At 39.1% G+C, this 19,480-nt stretch overlaps 2 protein-coding genes across 7 annotated transcripts in view; one reads left to right on the top strand and one right to left on the bottom strand.

The window, feature by feature from the left end:
- The window catches only part of LOC127052012 (uncharacterized), a 584,770-nt gene that overhangs the window by 17,042 nt on the left and 548,248 nt on the right, over positions 1-19,480 (bottom strand). The gene's annotated exons all lie outside the window — the stretch shown is intronic.
- SBF2 (SET binding factor 2) overlaps positions 1-19,480 on the top strand; it is a 588,450-nt gene that overhangs the window by 67,176 nt on the left and 501,794 nt on the right. The gene's annotated exons all lie outside the window — the stretch shown is intronic.

The following is a 19,480-nucleotide window of genomic DNA, read 5'->3' as shown; positions in this document are numbered from 1 at the left end:
CCTAAAATAGTACGGGGATCGAACCTTTTTCTTAGAAATCGTACCACAATATCCTGAGGGTGCCTTAATGTGTCATTTTGGAGGTGGAAGCAGACTCTGCATGTCATTTGATGGATACTCTTCAAGAACAACTTTGAGCAGGTCATACTTGTAATATAAGTTTGGCTTAGGATAAGGGAGCTTTGTCAAGGTATAAATGTCTCAGTGTTTCTCTTCCTCTCTGTAGTTCAGAGTTGTGGGGGAAAATACTCAAAAGTGAAAAAGAATCTAGTCAGATGGTCTGAGAAAATAAGTTATTTTGTATTTTTTTAAATTTCAGTTGTGTATGTCCCCAGACTTATTCAAGGAGTGTGAAAATTTGCCATGCTGGATTGGAAAGTTCTTCCAGCATGTTCTCCCCCATTCTCTCCCATGCTTAAGGTGCTTGGAGGAGAGAGAAGCCGCACCGATGACCCTTACAGTTAGTGTTTGTCACCAGCTTACTAGTTTGAATCTTGAAGCATGGGGAACTTGTTCCCTAAGGGAGGGCCTAGGGTCATGTACTCATTCATGTAGGTGAGTATAGCTGCTCATTAGAAATTTTAGGAAAACCTGTACATTTTTTTAGTTATTGTTGTGAGACTTAGAGGAATGTGATTTGTACCATATACAAAGTTCTGTAGTATGAAGGTACTCATTCTCACATATTTGTATGCTTAACTAATTGTTTATGTGTGGAGATGTTTATAAAGGGGTGTGTGTGTGTGGGGGGGGGTTTGGCTGTCATGTGTAGCTAGGATGGATGGCCCTTCAGAAATGAAGAGAAGCATTGTTGTAGTAGTAATAGGAGATTTTGCACTTCTATAGAGGTTTACATTATCTACTCCTGGGGCAATTCTGTGCCAAAAAACCTAAAAATTCTGCACACAGAATTGCTGGGTGTGGGTGGGAGAAGTATGGAACAGTTTTTTTTTTGGGAGGGGATTGTTAGGAAGTTGGGGAGCCTCCCCAGTGCAGACCTTGGTTGACCCCTAGCCTTTCCCATTCAGTCAGGCATATCTGCCCCCATCCCTGTGTGTATCTGCCCCCCCCGCCTCTGTCTCCGTATAGCCCTGCAGCATCCTTCCCATTTGGCCTCGGCTCAGTGCTGTCAACGCACTAGTTCCTGAGCCCATACCTTAGTCTGTCCCCTCCACTAGCCCTTCTGAGCCCCAGTCTGTGACTCCCCAGCAGCTCCATGTGCTCCATTCTGTCCGTCCCATGCCTACTCACCAGGCCCTGCTGTGAGGAATATAATCTCTTCTTCCTCCCTCTCCGCTGGCTGGCTGCCCTCTCTTCTGGCACCACAGCAGCTCCTGGTTGGCGAAAGATGTAATTGCATGCCTTTTCAGCAGAATCTATATTCTGTGGAGGAAAAAAAATCTGCAGGGCACATGAATTCTGCATGTGTGCAGTAGTGTAGAGTTCCCCCAGGAATAATTTATCTAAGCACTGTATGAAAGAGAAGGAATGACCTTGTTGATAAAGCATGGGAATGGGAGTCAAGGAAACAGAGTTCTATTCCTGGCTTTGCCACCAGCTTCCTATGTGACCTTGGTTAAGTCATTTAACTTTCCATGCACAAACAAAAATGTTTTTTTTGCACTTTAAATATTGTTTTTCTTCTGCAAAATGGGTATAGTTCTGCAACAAGGTTGTTTGTTCAACACTTGGGGATCCTCTGATGGTGGGTTTTGTAGAAGTACGAAGTATTACTACTAATATATATTAACCCTCTGAAAAATAAATAAATTTTATTATTTTATAGTCAAGGGGCAGGATCAGACATATGCAGAGGTCAGGTGACTCTCCCCAGTCAGTTAGTGTCAAAGCTTGTTTGCCTGGATCTCAGGAGTTCCTGTCTTCCAGATCTGTGCTCTGACCAGTCGTCATGACTGCCTGTGCATTCTGTAGAGATATACTGGAGGTTTAAAAGGCTGACCAGGAGCAACGCCTAAGTTTGATCCAGGTGGAAAAGACTCAGGAAAAAAACCCTGAGGCAGGAGCAGGGTCATGGGAAACAAGAAAATATGGAGAATATGAGCTAGCAAACTCCTCTCAAACTTTGTGTGCAGTCAAAACAGATCCATTTTCCTTTACCTCCGATGTACTGGTTCATGGAAGGGTTTTTTGTTGTAAAAAAGCTCTGTATCCACATATGCTTAAAAAATATTTTTTGTGTGTATGCACACGTTCTCTGGGTTTCTATGTCCAGTTAAGCTCTGTGACTGACCATTTCCTCTCCATCATCCTTTTTCAACAAAATCTTGCAGGCAGTCAAGAGACTAGTGTTTTCCCTTCCCTTTAAAGTGGTGCTTAAAGTCAAACGAAAAGCAGTTATGCACCCATGTTAAAAATATCTTCTTATAAAGAGACCTTTTAGAAAAAAGAAAGTTATGTTGGTATTATTTAGTTAACTTAACACTATTACATTTATGCTAATTAGGTTGCATTATTGGCACTTCTGAAATGCACTCTAAGGGTGTAAGAGGATATTTGAAAATCTTAATTTTAAGCAGGGTTTATTTAATACAAAAATTATCAACTGTGTTACAGTGTTAGTGGCCATTATGAGACTTTTTTCAGATCATTTAACCGAAGCAGGAAAAAAAATGACCTGACTCTTTTTTTTCTTTTTTTTTTTTTTTTTTTTTTTTTTTTTTTTGTCGGACATGAAGACCTTTTTAAAAATAAGTTTTACTGCTAATCCTGTGGCAGCATTCCTCTAGGTTGTTAATTAACAGATTTACAAGTGTGTGGAATCGTCTGCTCTGGTGTTGGAGTCACATGATTCATCTATTTAATCACGCCATTTGGAACTACCATATATACTCGTTCATAAGCCAAGTATTTTTGGTAAAAAAAAAAAAAAAGTGACACATCAAAGAGCGGGGGTCGGCTTATAAACAGGTCTACACCAAAATTTGATAAGTTAAACTCTGTAGAATCATTGAATTGAATATGTAATACATTGTCATTTTGGCACTTCCCTCAGCTCCCATTGGCTGGGAACGGCAAACCGTGGCCACAGGGAGCCGAGGGTGTCCATGCCCGCAGATGCTCCAAGTAAACAAAATGTCCTGACCCACCAGCAACTTACCCTGACTGGCCGTGAGCCAAAGTTTTCCAACCCCTGAAATGTAGGGTTGGCTTATGAAAGAGTCATACAGTTTTTGCTATTTTTACCGATCCATTTTGGAGTGTCGGCTTATAAACGAATGGTCTAATGAACGAATATATACAGTAGTTGCTGATTTTGGAAGAGGCACATTGAGGTATATTTAATTGCATCTAATTTGCTTAGCAGTGGTAGTATACATTCCCAGACACATCTCTCTTGAGGCATCCCTTTTTTGTCTGCCCAAAAGGACAACTTCTGGTGATAATTAGTGCCTAGGTGCATGTTGTATTTCTTTTTCTTAAATGCTACTACTGCCAAACCTTATTTTTGTGGTTGAGAACCTAATACAGTAGCAAAGTGCACTGTTGACTAGCCTAAAAAAAAAGTCATGGCTGCTACTTGGTACAAATAAGATTGGATGTTACAATATTTTAATGACATTAAGATAATCTGGTTAGGCTTTCAGGTCTCCATCCAAAACAGGATTTTCACATGGGATATTATATTGTAAACTTAACTGAAATTGCACACATTTGCTTACAGATTCCTTTAAAACAAAAGTATATTGTTCAGTGTCTGGAAATGATGTACAGTATTGGAGTGAAACTGTCATTGAAATTTGATTTGAGTTTCACAGGTAGCTTCTAGTTCACATTTCTTTATACAATCTGATCAGTTCACATGTGTACCAGGTGTTAATATTAAACACAAAGCACATCTGATATGTGCTGAGATATCCATAATATTTTTCTACTCTTTTCTGATTCAGTCTCTTTCGTTGTGTGTAGTATATTTTCTTAATGATGGTAACAGTAATGGTGAAATTGTCAACATCATTTACTCTATGATCTGTTTATTTGATGCTTCCAACAAAATGTAGATAACTTATCAGAAATTTTAAGTATTCAGGTATATCTTTTAAAAATACAGTCCCAACTAAGAACATTTCTAACTACTTAACATCTCTGACCATTTCTGGTTTAATCTGATTCTTGGCAGCAAAAACTTAATAACATCTTCTATTTATAGCAGAACAAGTTCTGAGAGTTTAGACTGCAGTTGTCCTACTCCAATTTTGTGAGGCTGGTGATTTTCCAACTAATTGACTAGAGTACATTCTTTAAATAATACTAGGCACTTAGTGCTGTAGCACTTTAGATCTTCTGAGAACTGCAAAACGTTAAGTAACTTATTAGTATTGCCTTGTGTGTGGGTCAATTTTTATTTCGGAAGAGAAAAAACATAAGTTAAATAAGAGAAACTTTTGGTCTTGTGGAATATCCTTTAGTGGATAAAGAAGCAAAAATGTTTGCCGTATGTCTGGAGATATCTATTCTGTTTAATGTACATTTTAGCACACTTGCAAATTTTTGTCATGAAAATTTATTATTCTGGCGCATCAACTTGCTCTGATGATGAAATAAAAAAATTCAAACCCATCATCCTCATCATCTCCTACTCACTGTCAGAAAAATATACTTTTGATGAATGAACAAGAAGTTTTGAAATGCTGTGTTAATAAGAATAGTAGAAAATTTCTAGTAAGTCTTGCTCTTATCCATCAAATTTGTACAATATAATATGAAGAGAACTAATACATTTCAAATTCATAGTCAAAACTGAGAGCAGAGCAGAATTTTTTTTCTAGTGTCTATCTGTGTGTTTATGATCGGGAGGGGGAGGTGTCTGTTCTGTTCACACTCGCATCTGTCCAAATGCTACATCATAGCAACCTGTATTCACTTTATTATGGACGTTTCTTTTTAAGCAGTTTAGTAAGTGGATTTTGTATCTGAAGTGTTGTGAAAGAAAACAGAGTGCTAAATATGTATAGTGATAAGAGTCTCTCTTGGTTTTTTTTCAAGCAGGTTAGATAGAATCTAGGTACTGAGATTTAGAAATGTTAAGAACCAATGTCCATGGGGTTACTGTTGCTACTGCATGCCATGTCTTTAGGCAGCCTCTGCTGCCCTCTCCTGCTGCTTGCCCTTACTTCTGTTAATGGAAAAGTAAGCAACTCCCAGCATAGGGCTAGAACTCTTTGCCTAGTAGAGAGTGACCAATCCTTAGAGCCTTAAAAAAAAACAAACAAACAACAAAAAAACAAACCAAAACCAAGCTTGGTGTTTTCTGCACCATTGCACTCTGTTCTCTAACAAATGAGGTGATTCTAGCTATTCTTTAATACAGATGAGCATATCTGATGTTATGCATAATATTTTTCCTGGATTTTTTTCTACTCAGATAACTAAAGAGGATGTGGGTTTTCTCATTTTAAGTGTGATAGCATCATAAAGTGATTATCTTATAGAGTCATCTAGATTTAATCAAGCTAAAGGTTTATCTTGCACCTTCAAGAAGTTCTAGAGCCCCAATTCATATTAGTTGATCACATTCAACAGAAGTAAAATTTTCCTTCTGCTTATTCCGGCTACAACAACAGTAGATGCTGATACATGGAAAGTAATACTTGGTGTATAACTTGGAAAGGTGTAGAATACAGGCATTGTTTAAAAAAGATTGAATAAAAACAAGTGCAAGCTTGATTTTGGTTCATAACTTTTTGGAAGTGTTTGGACAATATCTAGAGTTATCCTAAACTCTACAGGTGGCTGTGATATATAGTCAAAGTAGGAAAAATTCTGTGTAAAAATCCTACATCAAAAACTGTATTCAGATTCTTTTTTGTAATTCAACTTGTAAGGAAGAATTAAGAGACTAATGACTATGAAAGTAGTTGGTAAAATATACAGAGGAAGAGATTAGACATGAATACCATGGAAATACACAAAAACCATGATTGCATCTTTTAAATAGTATATCACTATCATCTACAGCTCGTGTTTTGGAGAACAAATAGAAAAAACAATTTAGAACAAATGGCTGAGTGAAATGCATTTCCAAACTAGTACAAATATGTGATAGGGAACAACTAGGAATTAGATTACGTTGTACGGAACATGGAGTACTTAAAGCACAGACCTCATTGGGAAAAATGATATTTACTCATCTCCAGAAAATCTAATTCATCAGTTTGACACCCCCCCATCCCTAACCCCCCAAAAAAGCACTGCTGGCCTGCAGTTCTGTTGTGAAAATCTCTGCGCGAAAAAACTTTTTATTATAATATATTAAATGTGAGTGTGTAATTAATCTGAGATGTTAAAGGTTTATTCTTTAGTCAGTAAAGGTACTATCTTCTGCAAAATGTGTTTTTATCTATTCAGCACATGTAGCCCTATTAAATTATTTCCTATGTGTTAGCTTCTTAGCTCCTTATTCCACAGAAGCCCATAATACTTAACTCATTTGCTTAGACAATACATGGCTACTAAGTTATGACAAAACTGAAAATGTAAAAATACTTTGTAAGGAAGTATTTTTCCTACTTTTTCCAATATTGTCAGTAAAATTATGCATTTGCGTTTGGCTGGGGTTCTTATTATTCATTGTCTTTTATAGCTTTTAGTTTTCAACATGCACAGAACTGTGTACTTTACAAAAAAACCTGAAGTTTCTGTAAATCTGGAAGATACATTCATAAGGAATATTGTAATAGAATATACAATTAGCTTTTTATTCAACTTCATATATGCTGCTGGTAATAGTTATTGTCTGCAAGATACGGTTACCACATAATTTTGTAACCAGTACGTCTTACTTCAGAAAGGTTGAGATAGTGTTTACAAGTTAAAAATCATTGTCTTTCCCGTGTATCATTATGTGTTAGCTGTTGGGACAAATTAGCTGTTTGTGCAATGTTAAATTGTAATAATATTTAAACTGTTTAGTAGATTTCTTCTATGAGCAAGTCTTCATTAGGCATTCAGTTTTGGCACTAAATACTAAGACTAGCCTCATTGGTATTCAGGACAATAATCCCTTGTCATCAGCTGACCAACATACTGCTGCTGTTTTGATTATACAAGAGTCAAGGAACATGGTTTAAATATCAAATCTAGTATATAGAAAAAGATCTCTGTGAAGGCTTTTGTACAAAGGTGAAAGCTTTTGTAACTTTTAGTGATTCTATATTAAGACAAAATGGTGCATTTAAAAATGGGATTGTGTGTCAGCATGTTAGCAAAGTCTCTAGACAAGGTAAGAATAAACTATTTTTTAGAGCTAGTCTGTCAGTAATATAAAATTGGGGGAAGCTGACCAGTCAAATATTGCTCAAATGTTAACAATTGTAAAATATTTTAAAGCACAAAGTTATTAGAACACTACCAAAAAAAAAAAAAGACGTTGTGGTTTCCAGTAGGTTTAATCTTAGATAGTTATGCCTAATTCCAAAAAACAGGTTACTTAACTAAGCTTTTTTATCTCAGAAAAATGCAAAACAATGAAATGAAGACCTAAGGGAAAAAATGATTAGTATTATCTTTCTTAGCAATATTAGGCATTCCATTCATTTAAATGGAATGTATGGGCTGTACATCTTTCTCCTTTTATTTTCTGAGAGGAGATTAAGGACTGTGAACTCTCTTCTGCTTCTCCCACTGACTTCTGTCTGCTTTGTCCAGTTCAGTTTAGATTGTAAGCTCTTCGGGCAGGGATCATATCTTTTAACTTGTTTAATGTGCTTTGTAACTTGCCATGTACATTGATGATCTGATATATAGAATATTCCAACCCGTCAAGATGCTCAACTTTAGATTAGTATCAGAGGGGTAGCCGTGTTGGGCTGGATCTGTAAAAGCAGCAAAGAGTCCTGTGACACCTTATAGACTAACAGACGTATTGGAGCATGAGCTTTCGTGGGTGAATATCCACTTCGTCAGATGCATGTCATGCATGTTACACATTGAAGCTCATGCTCCAATACGTCTGTTAGTCTATAAGGTACCACAGGACTCTTTGCAACTTTTGATTAGTTCATCTTTTCCCAACAGATGGCATTAGCATGTAGTAAAGTGAGTGACCAAGGGTACGTCTACACTACAGGATTGTTCCGATTTTACATAAACCGGTTTTGTAAAACAGATTGTCTGAAGTCGAGTGCATGCAGCCACACAAAGCACAATAATTCGGTGGTGTGCGTCCATGTACCGAGGCTAGCGTCGATTTCTGGAGCGTTGCACTGTGGGTAGCTATACCATAGCTATCCCATAGTTCCCGCAGTCTCCTCTGCCCATTGGACTTCAGGGTTGAGATCCCAGTGCATGATGGTGCAAAAACAGTGTCGCGGGTGATTCTGGGTAAATGTCGTCACTCATTCCTTCCTCCGTGAAAGCAACGGCAGACAATCATTTCGCACCCTTTTTCCCTGGGTTGCACTGGCAGATGTCATAGCATGGCAACCATGGAGCCTGTTTTGCCTTTTGTCACTGCCACCTTATGTGTACTGGATGGCGCTGACAGAGGCGGTACTGCAGTGCTACACAGCAGCATTCATTTGCCTTTGCAAGATAGTAGAGAGGGTTATCAGTCGTTCTGTACCGTCTACTGCTGTCATGGGTGCTCCTGGCTGACCTTCGTTGAGGTTGGCCAGGGGCGCAAAGACAAAAATGGGAATGACTCCCCGTGTCATTTCCTCCTTTATGTTGTATCTAAAAATAGAGTCAGTCCTGCCTAGAATATGGGGCAAGTGTACTAGAGAACCAGTGTACCAGAGAGCACAGCCGCTCCGTGTCAGATCCCACAGAAATGATGAGCTGCATGCCATTCTAGGGGGTGCCCCTGCAACAACCCCACCCGTTGCTTCCCTCCTCCCCCAATCCTCCTGGGCTACCACTGCAGGGTCCCCCCATTTGTGTGATGAAATAATAAAGAATGCAGGAATAAGAAACACTGACTTTTTAACGAGATAAAATGAGGAGGCGGCAGCCTCCAGCTGCTATGATAGTCCAGGCAGGACAGAATCTTTTCTTTAGACATGAAATGGGGGGGCTGATGGAGCTCAGCCCCCAGTTGCTATGATGAGGACGGTTACCAGCCCTTCTGTACCATCTGGCGGGAATAACTGGGAGTCATTCCTATTTTTACCCAGGTGCCCCCAGCCGACCTCACCTGAGGCCATCCAGGAGCACTCACGGGATGATGATGAAGACGGATATCAGTCATATTGTACCGTCTGCCATCAGGAAGGGGATGCTGGTGTTCAGCGCTGCAGCACCCCGTCTACCAGCAGCATGCAGTAGACATAGGATGACATTGAAAAAAGTCATGAAATGATTTTTTTCTCTTTTCTTTCACGGCGGGGGGTGGGTGGGAGGTGTAAATTGATGAGATGTACCCTGAACCACCTCGGACAATGTATTTGACCCTACAGGCATTGGGAGCTCAGACAAGAATGCAAATACTTTTCAGACGCTGTGGGGACTGTGGGATAATTGGAGTCCTCAGTCCCCCCTCCCTTCCTGCATGAGCGTCCATTGGATTCTTTGGCTTTGCTTTACGCCTGTCACACAGCACTATGCTGTGGACTCTGTATCATAGCTTGGAGATTTTTTTCAAATGCTTTGGCATTTCGTCTTCTGTAACGGAACTCAGATAGAACAGATTTGTCTCCCCATACAGCGATCAGATCCAGTATCTCCCATATGGTCCATGCTGGAGCTCCTTTTGGATTTGGGACTGCATCGCAACCCGTGCTGATCAGAGCTCCACGCTGGGCAAACAGGAAATGCAATTCAAAAGTTCGCAGGGCTTTTCCTGTCTACCTGGCCAGTGCATCTGAGTTCAGATCGCTTTCCAGAGCGGTCACAATGGTGCACTGTGGGATACCGCCCAGAGGCCAATACTGTCGATTTGCGGCCACGCTAACCCTAATCCGACATGGCAATACTGATTTCAGCGCTACTCCTCTCGTCGGGGAGGAGTACAGAAACCGGTTTTAAGAGCCCTTTATATCGATGTAAAAGGCCTCATTGTGTGGACGGGTGCAGGGTTAAATTGGTTTAACGCTACTAACATCGGTTTAAACGCGTAGTGTAGACCAGGCCCAAGACACATTAGTAGGCTTGCTAACAGATGGTACCATGGTAGGCTGATGCCTACATCAGAACATTCTTGCTGGAATATTTGACAATATTTAACTGTGGTCTAATAATAGGAGGTCAGTTGACCAGCTTGCTAAACCTAGGCCACAGTTGGTAGGGATTAATGTGTTGATGAGTTTAGTGTATGCTGCTCTCTTTGCTGTTAAATAGCATCAGATTTGGTCAAATATTTGACTAGCACACTCTCTAATGGTTATATTACAGAAGCTTGATAAATCCTTCTGCTTACCACTAGTGTAATAGGATAGGGTCCTGTATTTTTCAGAGTAGAGATTCCTGAGTTCCCTTCATTTGTTTTTGAGCATGGGCAGAGAAACCAGCTTCCCCAAGCTTAAATTTCTTTTGCTTAGTTTCTTTTTCGGAAACATCTTCTAGCCCAGTTTTCACTTTGAATACTGTGTCTGTTTGACTTAGGTACAATGGAAACATTACCTGTACTGAGCAAATGTACGGGGAAAAAAATGTCAGTTCTCACTTCAGTACATCACTTGTGTACAACAAAAAATGTCTAAAACATGTATAAACACAGTAATAAAAACCTTGGAATTTAACTTGGTACTGCTATTTAGAAGCATCAACAGAGAAACCCTTCTATTTTGTCTGACATATTAAACCTTTTTTAGTGCCTCATTGTAAAATCCCATCGGAGTGTAGTACAGTGTATTGTATGCAGTGGATGCTTAGTTTGGAGAAGGAACCTTGGTTTGACAGCTTTATGTAGGACCACGTCCGTATTTTCATAGGCAAGTCACGTTTGCACAGTCGAGTCCTTAACCTTGTATGGTCTTACAGAGATAAGAGGTCATTACTTGCTCTCTGAACTAGCAAGAGTTGGGAGTGTTGTTTATGTGATGGTCGAGTGAAGTTTGGATGTTACAAGGTAAACCTCTATTGCCAAAAAGAAGTGAACAGCTAGGAAACCAATGGTGCAAAACTCTTTCAGGACTTAGGATGCGGTTTTGATCAACTGCGTTGTATTATCTAGTGTTTGTTTTATTTTTGATCTATCCACCAAACTATTAGAGCAAAGTTTTAATTGCTGCTATTTAAAACTTTTCCCAGGGGAATGGTGGGGAAGTTTGTTTTGCTAATAGCTTGCCTAATTTTTTAAGACGTATTATTTTTTTACATGTTTGAGCAGAGAGCTCTCTTGATATGTTTTGTCATATTTTCAATGCTTGAATTAAATTCTGTAAGATTAGCTTATTTAGAACAATGTTTTGGCACTATAGTTCTTGAAGGTTAATATAGTAATTAGCTGTTAGAAGCACATACAAGGCTTTAGAAAGAGGCACAAATGCAGCTCTTCTGGTTCAGACTCCACACGGCTAACGAGCTTTCTGTAAGTAGTTCTTTCTGAACATCATGCTCCTTTCTTCAATAGTAACCAAACAGTGACATTTAAAGTATCTTTGATAAAAGACTAAGAATTGATGTCTGTTGAGGTGAGTTGCCACTATTAGTAGCAGTAGTAGCAACGGATGCTTTGTTTGATTATGTGTGTTTGAGATGATGTTGGGTGGGATTTTAGGTGTTAAGGCACCTAAGCAATTTAGGACTACAAATTGCATCAGCAATTAAAGTTAAAGTCAGGGTTCCAGGTCCATATATAGCCACCCAAATAAGTAACTTGATTTTCCAAAAGAGCAAGTAGCTTCTACAGAAGTCAGTGGGAGGTGCTGGGTTCTCAACTCCCTTGACAATCAAGCTATTTATTTAGGTGCTTAATCTGAGACAACTGTTCTTGAAAATCTAGGCCTAAAGCTTTAATTTATCATAAGTGAGATGTAAAATGCTGATTATTCTAAAAAATGTATAAACAGTTTGATTAAAGGCAACTAAAATGTGGATACTTTTGAGGCTTAATAATTTTACTGTTGAAAAACAATCCAGGAAAGGACATGAGATCATTCAGTTCTAGTGTAGTACTTGAAACTAGAATAGTGTTATATTAATGACCTTTTTAGGACAAGAAAATTCATAGGTATGAAAGTTATGTAGTGCTTTTTTGCTGTTGTAGAGAGCATGGATTTAACTAAAAAAATTGACTGCAGACTTGATATTTGGTATCTTTCTTCAAGCATCTTGTGTAACTCTTTTGAAATATGCATGCTGATAACATACACAAAAGCCTAGCAAATTCTCAGTTTTTGTAGTCATTAAGCATTGTATATAAATTCTCTAACTTTATCTAGACATCTTATATGTGCTTAAAGTAAGGCCATAGAATTTGATTTTAAAAAAAAATGCTAGCCCAAACAAACAGGTAGTACAGGTGGTATTCATTCCCTGAGGTATTTCAACGTGCAAGTCTTTAATGGCTGATTTCCTTTTGACCTTGTATTATAGTCTGTAAATTCTGAGATGGCAAACAGTTCTGATTCCTTGTCTTTTGGGACATCAGAGTGGAGAGTTGGCTGGGTTTCATTCTTAGACTGTTTATTTAAAAGCTATTAAAAACTGTTCTGTCTGTTTCGTGATTACAGCATGTCACTGGCAGATGGGCAACTCTTGACTAAAATGCTTTGGTCTCTGCATTTAGTTGTACATAGCAGATTTTGCCAGAATGTGTCTGTCAGAAGCAGAAAAGAGATAAACAACACTTTAATATATGAGCAGATATTGCCTTAACTTAGTCTGATACCATCTGATTCTAGTCCATTATTAAGATTCTTGGAGGCATCCAGAATAAGAACATAATCAGGCAGGTAAAGGAGGACTCCAGCACAGTGCAAAAAAGTGCTCCTTGGAGCCAAAGGCAGGTAAGCACAACCATAGGTGTGAGAATCCTTCTGGGATCACTAGTAAGAGAGAATTTGTACGGAGCCTCAGTACTACGAGAAATGGTACGCTGCCATGCGCCCATGGACAGGAGAAATTCTGCCTGATTCCCCTCTGATACATTCCAGTGAGTGGAAGGTCATGCTGCACTCTCCAATACCTCACTTATTGTTTTATTATAACGGATATTTAATGCTCTCAGTATCTTTCTGTGCCACTTTTGATTAAGATACTGCAAAATTCCTGGAGTTGATTATGTTCTATTTTAATAAAATCCTGTGGTTGTTTTCCTTTTATTATTGTAGGTGGCATATCTGTATAATAGCTATACTGCATGTCACAGAGATTACCCCCTCTTCTTGCTCTCAAGTTATTGAATTGCAGGGCTTTTTGTGAATTGGAACATGTTAGTTCACCCAGCTAAGCTCCTGATGGTCTTGATAAGAACAAAGAATGTGTGTCTTTGACTCTTTGGAGAAAACATTAATTGTACTAAAGCTGTTGTACAGCCCCAAATCACCCTTGGAGAATGATTTTTTGTGTCTTTCTTTAAACTATTGATCCACTCTTCCACTGGTAATTGTGAAAGAAACTCTTCAACATGTGAATTAGGTAAGAGTATGCAGAAGAAAAGGGAACAGTTAGTGAAGATGAGGACAAGGATGTCTCTTCTCCGCAGTGGCCTGGTAGCATAATATATGCTGAGAACTGTTTTTTTAATGGGACAGTAGTGTTTAATAAAACTACAGTTGTCTGTATAAACGGTTTTCTACATGAAGGCACTCAGGAAGGTTCAGACCATTAACGAACGGTGTGACATTAAGTGCATTAAAACCATTTGTGGATGATCTTATTTAAGCTAAAGTGAAATATTTCTGAATGAGAATGTTCACACAGGGAATTAATATACTGTAACGTCACACCTTTAGTTAATTTGAATTTTCAGCAAACTTAGAACAGCCATGAACCTGAGCTGCACAATGAAATAACTTCAGAAGTCCTTGAAGGTAGAAGAAAACAGTGAATTGTCCTCATGCAATCATATCTTCTGGAATGAACCTTTGTAACCAAAGAGCAAAAATACTTGTCAGTAATTGGTCCCTTTAACTATAATAAGTAACTACAACTGAAGTTGCTTAAGAGTTATTCTGGGATTTGAAATGTCTAGCAGTACCTTTGCTGCTTCTGAGAAATCTGAAGCTTTATTTATTACTTACCAACTGAGTGGTGGAATCCACATTTCCTTTTGATGTTTAGAGTTGACTGAAATTTAACAGTTATTCAAGCAATTGTAGTAAAAATGTCAAATTCACACATCAACGTACTCCCCTAATATAGACTAGGAGCAGTGTGGTGCAATGGATGGTGCACTGGATGTCCAGAATATTGGGTTTTATTTCTGGCTTTGTTGCTGACTTGCTGTGGATTTGAGCAAGTTATTTAATCTCTGGACTTCAGTTTCCCGAGCTCTAAAATGGAGATTATCTATCTTTTTAATAAGGTCATCCATCATCATGGTATCTGAGCATCATATTCCCCATTGTAGAAGGCTTTAAGGTCTTATGATGAAATGCGTCTTAAGTGCTTATTTTTATTACGACAGGTGTCATAAAATAGTCTTTGTAGTCTAACTATTCTGTTTTTGTACGGAACAAGTGGGCTTCAGTCTTTGATATGAACCTTTGAAAGCTAAAAACAAACAAATCAACCCTCTGTTAAAGTTATGGCCCAAATGCTTACTTTCCACCGTAATAGCAAAATGACTCAGCCAAAATATTAATCCCTGCAGGCCTATCTTCAAGTCACATTGATTAATGTTTGCACAGTTACCATGTTGACGGAATCCATAGGAGTATCTAGATAGACTTCTTCCTTTATATTGTAACTGTACACAGTTATTAGCTCATGGGAGAATAAATAAGGTTATGTATGGGCCTTTTCTTTTGATGCATGTGCTCTTGACTTTGACTGCCTATTAAGTTCTATGAGCTCAGGTAGGTTGGGAAAACTGCCTCTTTTATGGCACCTGCATCAGCCAGGAGGATGGAGGAACTTGGAGCTTTAATTATAATTCCTCCTTATTTGAGAATGTCTTAGGATGTATTTTATACTACGTCTATCCTTTTTATTTTTAGAGAGACAAGGTGGGTGAGGTAATATCTTTCACTGGACCAACTTCTGTTGGTGAGAGAGACAAGGTTTTGAGCTTACACAGAGCTCTTCTTTAGGTTTGGAAACATACAGTCTGAGCTATAACACTGCATACCTTTTATTTTTACTTATTACTCTTTCTGTTCCCTGACAACTTTAATATAAGACTCCTTGGTGCTCTCTGTCCTGCAAGATTTGGAGTGCTGCACAGGCATCATGATTTCTATTCCCTTTGTGGGCAGGAGGGGGAGTGTAATTTGTCTTTCAACTATGACTCCTGGGCAGAAACTGAATGGTGTTGATGTACTCGGAGTGGAATTCTGTCCAGTCTTCCATATCCCAAGAGAGAATAACTGTGACAGTTGGCGCAAGGATGATAGTTGAAGGATGTCATATGGGAGTATCCTCCGGTATATGACAGGGATACAAAGGAATTTGGTCAAGTTACTTCAGGTTACTTCTACGTCAGTAACCCCACTTGATTTGCTCAACTGTATTTCAGATTAACCTCATGCAAATAGAGATATTAGAAACTTCAGCTTGTTTTATCAGCAGGATAATTCGCAGATAAGGCTTATCTTCAAGTAATTTCTTAGCTCCATTTAGGAAGTGGAGGAAATGAAGGGCACTTTTGTTCCTTATTTACCTGGAATACCTGTATACTGCATAGTGCTCAGTTAGCATACATTAAAAAAGATTTATTTATTTATTTATTTATTTATGACAAATATATATATGACAAAGGTCTGGGTTTAATGCACGTAACTGTAAAAATGTTGACACTGTTAAGTATTCAGAAGAACAGTTTATTATAGTACATAGTTTATTTCTACATGAATTGTTTTTTGTTTGGGTCAGAGACGCTATAACAGTAATAGTTATAATTTTGTGTCGCTCTGGCTTATCACAGCCAACTTTTTTATGCATGTCTGAATTTTCCAAAAAGGCGAAGTACAAAATTTTTGCATGGAAGAGATTGAAAACATATAATGTTAGAGTGCTAGAGAAGATAAATATTACTAAAAATAGACTCCAAACTATGCACTTCGGCTGAGTATTCTTAAGTTTGGTGTAGATGAGTCCTGTTCCACCAATGTATTTTTTTTCTCCTGATGGCATGACAAACTTGTGCAGAATCCTCTAAGATTCATGCTATATCTAGTACAAAATATGTACTTTTGCTCATTTATCATGTATCTGTTAAATGTTGATGAATCCTGTGTTGAACTTATCAACGAGTTCTGGGAAGATTTTTTTGCTTACTCTTGTGCAATATTGCATTCCCTGCTAATTGGATACATCCGACTTACTGGTGCCTTTGAAACCCCCCACAGCCTGAAAAAACACATTTGGTTTTACACAGATTTTACAAACTCAGTTTTCACCATCAGTAGAATTCTCAGGTAATAACTAGGTTTGTCAGTGTGACTTGCCTTACAGGGGGATAGAATAAGGTGCCCAGAATCCCCATACGCTCCCTGCATGCTTATTGATTGTACTCGTCATCTTACAGTAGGTCTTAAACCATATTATATAGAGCTTTGTACTTTCATTAGCAAAAAGATTGTATAGTAAATTAGAGAGAACGTTTTAATCTGTATTTTCATCATAATTATAAGATTTTAATACAAAAGTTATGTTTATTAAGGACCATCACAATATTTTTTGAGTGATTATCTACACTGATTCCACTCTAGGTGCAGATGCATCTCATGTGCGCGAGATCGGATTCTTTTTGGATAGCTTCATCCTTTTGTGGCTGCATCTATGCCCTCGTGCCCCCAGCCACTGTGGCCGAGGACATAAAGGGTGGGGCTACTGCAGTTTCCTGCAAAGGGATTAGAGTACTTTTTCCAGCACCTAGCCCTATCTTTCTAGCTCTCCAAATGTCTGAGGGGAAAAAAAACAAACGTGAAAATGATCTGAAAATAATGGATCTGTTTGGCTGTAAGGTCTGTTCCTCTGCTAATTTTCAAATGAAGATGGCAAATTATCAAGCTTTGTTTTCGAAGTGCTTTGAGTGAGGCTTTGGGAAGCTCCAACGTTATGGACAAATTGACATATTAGGAGCTGAAGATCCTGATGGCAGAGGATCAGCTGACTTCTAGGATCTCCTTTGCTATCCACCACTGATGTCTTTGGCACAGCAGTAAGGACCATGGAATCCACTGTTACCATGAGACATGCTTCCTGGCTCCAGGCATGTGAGATCCTGTGTGAGGTATAGACTACCATAGAGGGCCTCTTGCTTGAGGGGACTTACATATTCAGTAGCCTGTGTTTGAGACCCCCTCTACAGTCTCAAGAATGCTAAGCCAACTTTTCAATCTTTTCTCTATAGTCACCACATTGCAGGGAAAGTAGCAGCCCTACTAGAAGTGCAGGTCTTAGCGGCAATATTTCCTATGGCAATGCTTGTCTACCCTTCTGCGAACTGCCTTCCTTTCTTTGTGGCAAATTGGATAAGTATAACCTCATACTGGTGAGTTCTCCAGGTAGCAAGCAAGGGTTATCCAGTTCATTTTCAGTTGGTGCCCCCCTTCCACCTTCCTTATCTCTTTTCAAGAACCACTCTTGTGAGAGTCTCTTAAAGCAGGAAGTAGTTTGGAGTGCAGAAGAAGTACCCTCAGTATTCAGAGGAAGAGGCTTCTAGTCCTGCTACTTCCTGATTCCAAAGAAGAGGAATCTCAACATTTTCTTCTGAGGTTTAATATTTGGTATGGTCATTCCAGCCTCCATAGTACCCTTCCTGGATCTTGTGGACAAGTTCCAAGCTCCTGTTCTTCAAAATGTGTATTCTTTTTATCTCCATTCACATGACAGCTGGGATATTTTCAGTCAATCTGGTAGGGACTGCTCTCTACTGATACGGTTACTTCCTACCTTTTTGATCTCTCACTGCCCCCCGGTTAGTCACCAATGTCCTAGTAGCTGTCCACATGCGCGGAATGAGAATACAAATGTACACTCCACTCTCCACCCGGACAGCTGTGTAGGTGATCCCCACAGCAAGTTACTGACCTTTGTCTCCATTTTCTTGGGCCTCAAGTTCAACAGGGACAAGTCTGCTCTGATCCCAACTCAGCCCATAGTTTTCATTGTATCCCTGTTAGACTCCAAATCAGTAAGAGTGTACGTGTCTCAGAGCTTTCAGACTATGGTAGACCTTATGAGTCAGCTCTGCAAGTGCTCCAGAACACCAGTGAAGGTGTGTCTCAAACTCATGGAGTACATGGTAGCATGCATATGTGTGTCACAGCGTGACAGACTTCAACTCCAGCTATTGCAAGGTTGGTTGAAATCAGTGTATCCACCCAATAGACACAACATGGCCTGGTGGAGGCTGTTCCTGTGAAAGTCTTGTCCTCTTTAAGCCAGTGCACTGATCTGCTCCAAGTGTTCAGCAGAGTCCCATTCTCTGTATCTCTTCCTGTTAAGATTCTGGTAAGGGATGGCATTGCTCTAGGATAGGAAGCTCATTTTGACAACTTTCGGATTCAAGGTCACTGTGGAAGGCCCTTTTGCACATACTGGAGCTCAGGGTGATTAATATGAAAGGCTATCCTACCTCTCTTTCGAGGCCTCCTTGTCCACGATCGCTTGAACATCACCAGCAGCGGGGCTCCACCGGTGATTTAAAGGGCCTGGGGCTCCCCTCAGCGGCTGGAGCCCAGAGCTCTTTAAATCACCGCCGGACCCCTGCCGCCCATACCCCAATATAATGGGGTTTCAACTATAATGTGGTAGGGATTTTTGGCTCCCCACAACCACATTATAGCAGGGTAGAGGTGTATATTTATTTTGTCTTTCCGAAAAATATCAGGATATGGTCTCTGACTAAAGGAATACATTTCTCACTGGGAAGGATGGAATGTTTCCTTTTGATGCTTTCCTAACTTTGACTTTGAAAGTTCACAAGCTTGAATAGAATTGAGGCTAAATATAAAATTAAACTATATATGTGAAATTTAACATATGTGCATACTAAATATTATTTTGTTCAATGTTTGGGTTAAAAGTTTTTTTTTTTCAGTGTTTACTCACACTAGACCATATTCAACTATGGTGTAACTAAGCTCAAGTTCATTAATTTCAGTGGTATTTGTACTCTCTCTTTGCCAGGTCTGAATTTTGTTCAGGGTTACCATCTGCATGGTAGTAAACTTTTCCTTGCGTTGATCAATCTTAGACCAAACTTTAAAAAAAAGATTTTTTTAAAAAGGTGTTTGCAAGTGAGACTTAAGGCATATGCACAGTAGCCTTTTAATAAATAAACTTAGGAGTACTTTTTCCCATCTAACTCCTCCTTCCATAGAATTATAGGACTGGAAGGGAGCTCAAGAGGTCATCTAGTCCAGTCCCCTGCACTCATGGCAGGACTGAGTATTATCTAGACCATTCCTGA

Source organism: Gopherus flavomarginatus, chromosome 5, assembly GCF_025201925.1.
Source record: "Gopherus flavomarginatus isolate rGopFla2 chromosome 5, rGopFla2.mat.asm, whole genome shotgun sequence".
Taxonomy (NCBI): Eukaryota; Metazoa; Chordata; order Testudines; family Testudinidae; genus Gopherus; species Gopherus flavomarginatus.
The sequence above is the reverse complement of the archived record's forward strand: the minus strand, read 5'-3'. Positions and strand labels throughout refer to the sequence as shown.